The sequence below is a fragment of the Haliotis rubra genome, unplaced genomic scaffold, assembly GCF_003918875.1.
Source record: "Haliotis rubra isolate DU_JTF1 unplaced genomic scaffold, ASM391887v1 Scf811, whole genome shotgun sequence".
NCBI lineage: Eukaryota > Metazoa > Mollusca > Gastropoda > Lepetellida > Haliotidae > Haliotis > Haliotis rubra.
Genome location: NW_025767537.1, coordinates 251,256 through 257,283, shown reverse-complemented (window position 1 = coordinate 257,283; position 6,028 = coordinate 251,256).

Below are 6,028 nucleotides of genomic sequence, written 5' to 3'. Positions count from 1 at the left end.
ATACCTCTATTTGACAATGATCCCTAAACACCACTATTTGACAGTGAATCCTAAACACCACTATTTGACAATGATCCCAAAACACTACTATTTGACAGTGACACTGAAACACCACTATTGGACAATGACTCCCAAAACACCACTATTAACAGTGATTCCTATACACCACTATTTGAAAGTGAATCCTAAACACCACAATTTGACAGTGATTCCTAAACACCACTATTTGACAATGATTCCTAAACACCACTATTTGACAGTGATCCCAAAACGCCACTATTTGACAGTGACTCCTAAACACCACTATTTGACAGTGAATCCTAAACACCACTATTTGACAGTGATTCCTAAACACCACTATTTGACAATTATTCCTAAACAACACTATTTGACAGTGATTCCTAAACACCACTATTTGACAATGATCCCTAAACACCACTATTTGACAGTGATCCCAAAACACCACTATTTGACAGTGATCCCAAATCACCACTATTTGATAATGATCCCTAAACACCACTATTTGACAGTCATCCCTAAACACCACTATTTGACAGTGGTCCCTAAACACTACTATTTGACAATGATCCATAAACACCACTATTAGACAATGATCCCTAAACACCACTATTTGACAGTGATCCCGAGGCAACACTATTTGACAGTGATCCCTAAACACCACTATTTGACAATGATCCATAAACACCACTATTAGACAATGATCCCTAAACACCACTATTTGACAGTGATCCCGAGGCAACACTATTTGACAGTGGTCCCTAAACACTACTATTTGACAATGATCCATAAACACCACTATTAGACAATGATCCCTAAACACCACTATTTGACAGTGATCCCGAGGCAACACTATTTGACAGTGATCCCTAAACACTACTATTTGACAGTGATCCCTAAACACCACTATTTGACAGTGATCCCAAATCACCACTATTTGATAATGATCCCTAAACACCACTATTTGACAGTCATCCCTAAACACCACTATTTGACAGTGGTCCCTAAACACTACTATTTGACAATGATCCATAAACACCACTATTAGACAATGATCCCTAAACACCACTATTTGACAGTGATCCCGAAGCAACACTATTTGACAGTGATCCCTAAACACCACTATTTGACAATGATCCATAAACACCACTATTAGACAATGATCCCTAAACACCACTATTTGACAGTGATCCCGAGGCAACACTATTTGACAGTGGTCCCTAAACACTACTATTTGACAATGATCCATAAACACCACTATTAGACAATGATCCCTAAACACCACTATTTGACAGTGATCCCGAGGCAACACTATTTGACAGTGATCCCTAAACACCACTATTTGACAATGATCCCTAAACACCACTATTTGACAGTGATCCCTAAACACCACTATTTGACAGTGATCCCTAAACACCACTATTTGACAATGATCCCTAAACACCACTATTTGACAGTGATCCCTAAACACCACTATTTGACAGTGATCCCTAAACACCACTATTTGACAGTGATCCCTAAACACCACTATTTGACAATGATCCCTAAACACCACTATTTGACAGTGATCCCTAAACACCACTATTTGACAGTGATCCGAAAACGCAAATATTTGACAATGATCCCTAAACACCACTATTTGACAGTCATCCCTAATCACCACTATTTGATAATGATCCCAAAACACCACTATTTGACAGTGATCCCTAAACACCACTATTTTACAGTCATCCCTAAACACCACTATTTGAGAGTGATCCCTAAACACCACTATTTGACAATGATCCCTAAACACCACTATTTGACAATGATCCCTAAACACCACTATTTGACAATGATCCCTATACGCCACTACTTAACAATGATTCCTAAGCACCAATATTGGACTGTGATCCCAAAACACCACTATTTGACAGTGATCCCAAAACACCACTATTTGACAGTGATCCCTAAACACCACTATTTGACAGTGATCCCTAAACACCACTATTTGACAGTGATCCCTAAACACCACTATTTGACAGTGATCCCTAAACACCACTATTTGACAGTGATCCCTAAACACCACTATTTGACAGTGATCCCTAAACACCACTATTTGACAGTGATCCCTAAACACCACTATTTCACAGTGATCCCTATACGCCACTACTTAACAATGATTCCTAAGCACCAATATTGGACTGTGATCCCTAAACACCACTATTTGACAGTGATCCCAAAACACCACTATTTGACAGTGATCCCTAAACACCACTATTTGACAGTGATCCCTAAACACCACTATTTGACAGTGATCCCTAAACACCACTATTTGACAGTGATCCCTATACGCCACTATTTGACAGTGATCCCTAATCACCACTTTTTGACAATGATCCCTAAACACCACTATTTGACAGTGATCCCTAAACACCACTTTTTGACAGTGATCCCTAAACACCACTATTTGACAGTGATCCCTAAACACCACTATTTGACAGTGATCCCCAAACACCACTATTTGACAGTGATCCATATACACCACTATTTGACAGTGAATCCTGAACGTATGCCTATGGTATAGCCAGAATCATACAATACTCGTAGACTCTTCATTTACCAGATATTTAATGACAATGAAAATAGCTTTCTCGTTTGGTATATATGCCTTAAAGACAGGTTATGAAATAAAAACAACAACTGTGTTACCAAAATTTACTCAGCCTACGATTATCTTTTGCAAACTGTTGCCCGAATGAGTGATGGGTAAATACACATAATAAGATTTAGGAAGAGTTCATTTCATTATCAATTACACATCCCAACCAAAAAATTAATTAGGGCTGACAATAAGATTGGATGTACCTCTGGCCGAACTTATAATTCATTATATATATTCCTATGTGTAAATGGTCTTTGACAGACACCGCGAGGTAGAGTTATTACGTCCAAAGTGTGAGTTATTTCCAGTGGGCCATCTCCTGCCAGATCCATTGACGCACGCCACCGATCCTGACGTAACCGTTTTCCTCAAGATTCGCGCAGCAATATTCCGCTTCCTTCCAAGGGCGCACACAGTGTGTCAGATACGTCAGTATGATCCACGGGAGTGGTTTACCTTCGCAGAGCAGTGTAATCACATCGCATTTCCACGTCAAGAGCAACACGGTAAAAATCTTTCAAAAATGACATTGCACCTTTAAGTGAGTGTACAATTCATGGAAGCGCCAGCGCCACTAATCTGGTCCGACTTTCAAACAGAAAACATATGTGGTTTTTTAGAAGCCACAATTGAGATCACAATCCAGTTACTGCACTATATATGGCTGAGACCGAATGCTGTGGATGACGTTGTGAAAATTATCTTCACGTTCAGTTGTATAAATGCATTGGGAGTCTGTTTCCGTTCAGATCAACGTGTAGATAATTTGTCAAAAGCACTGAGGTCGTTTCAAGGGTAAAGGGAAAATACGCCCACGATGAAAGAATCCCAACGTCCCGAAGGCTGATGGTAGAATGAGAAGACAATGGGACGCATCACGGTCTTGGGTCCGTCACGATCTCTCCCTTTGGTACATGGCATGTCCGCGTGCTTAAAATATATCAACGAGCCAGTTGTAGAATAATCCACAAATGGTCAAAGAACGATGCCAGGGTAAAGTACATATAGCTTCTGTTCAGGCAGGGAAAGGCAGGTGATGTATCACGTGACACTCGCGAATGAGGGTCTGTGTGTGTAGTTTGCTAAAATGCCGAGGTCAAATTTTATGACTTCTGGATTTCTATGGCGCTGGTCTAGACATTACTATTGACTTTTTGCGCTTCCGTATTGCGAGGACCGCCGATCCAGAGATTGAATCCTTATATTTTGAATAATTGTCGGCAGAATCCGGGGTATTGGACCTCCTCTTGCAAATGAACCGAGTGTTAATGGGTGATGCTTTCAACGATCTTAACCGAATCCAGGTCGGAGATAACCGAATGGAAAATTGATGTCATTTTCACCAGACTGCACGATCAGACCAAATTATTGACCATGATTACCCCATTTTCTGTTTATAAGGACGACAAAGTCTTACGTGCAGTGATGATGGCTCAATTTGATTTCATGTGTACGGTGTTGATGTGTTAACTAACACGGACCCAGAACACTTAGTCTGGTGTCGTATTAGAGACTCATTAGTGAGTATTATTTTACGACCCATCCACAATGTTGATTTGTAGGGCTCAGAGAAATCATTTATTTTAATGCTAAATGATTTCCCAGAATTCATTTTAAGACTCAGCTGAAATTGAAAATTGCACATCGATTAGAATGAATTTATTATAAACTTACATATCTATTATTCTTTAATCTGTGTATACACACACACACACGCACTTACACACACACACACACACACATACATAATTATACATGTTTAAATATGTTAAGTAACGTTATGTAAAGATTTGAAAGTGTTCGAAAGATTACTTTTAACGTAATGTTGAAGTAGTGAGCGCTTTTTAATGTAATACGGAGATGTCAATTTATATTTCTCAATGGTCATACGTCTCTTCAGCTGATTTAGTAGAGCCTAGTAGTTCGATTCACAGAGTATTACTTAGCTAAATCACTCGTTCCATTCCAGGCAGTATTTGAACATGTATTTAATGGCCTTTAAATGTTCATGCATACATTGAACGTGTAGTTTATGACATATATGCAGATGCATACAAGGAACATGTAGTTTGTGGCGTGAATACACACACAAATACCATTGGCCTTTACATGTGCAGTCTTGCCTTCGTTGAACGTGTAGATTTCGGTCTGTGCACTATTTATGTAAATGTATACCTTGAACGAGATGAATTGGCTGATATGCAAACGGATACCTTGAACAGGATGATGCGGCCTTTATATGTTACTAGCTACCTTTATATGTTACTAGCTACCTTGAACGTGATGATGTTGACTACATATATAAATGCATACCTTGAACGTGATGATGTGGACTACATATATAAATGCATACCTTGAACGTGATGATGTTGGCTACATATATAAATGCATACCTTGAACGTGATGATGTTGGCCTTGAACGTGAACGTGATGATGTTGGCTACATGCATACCTTGCTGATGATGTGGACTACATATATAAATGCATATGATGTTGGCTACATATATAAATGCAACGTGATGATGTTTGGCTACATATATAAATGCATACCTTGAACGTGATGATGTGGACTACATATATAAATGCATACCTTGAACGTGATGATGTGGGCTACTACATGCATTGATGATGTTGGCTACATATATAAATGCATACCTTGAACGTGATGATGTGGACTACATATATAAATGCATACCTTGAACGTGATGATGTTGGCTACATATATAAATGCATACCTTGAACGTGATGATGTTGGATACATATATAAATGCATACCTTGAACGTGATGATGTTGACTACATTTGTACATGCATACCTTGAACGTGATGATGTGGACTACATATATAAATGCATACCTTGAACGGGATTATGTGACCTAAATTTCTAAATCCACACTTCGAACGAGATGATAAGGCCCGTACAGTCACCCATTCATTGAAAGGGACGATTTCAGTCTGTACACGTACATGCATTCATTGAACGGGACCATATTAGACTACTTACGTACATGCATGCCTTGAGTAGGACGTTTGTAACTGTATATCTACGTGCATAGTGAACGGTATTTGGTCTCAACATGGACATGCATGTATTGGTCGAGACACGTCAAGTGCAGTCTGTATTAGAAGCGCCCCATAAATACTATAACAGAGCGACAGTATATTTCATTATGTGAATTCCGATCGCCCGTGTTTGCATCGTGTCCCGCAACTCTGGCTGAACAGCTGTGTCGATAATTATCATAAAATAACACATGCATTATGGATACGGTCAACCATGCAGAACTGTGTGATGTGTAATAGTTGTTTTATTCAATTAAGGCACGTTGGGTTAAATACCTGCACGATTAACATGAAATGGCCTCTG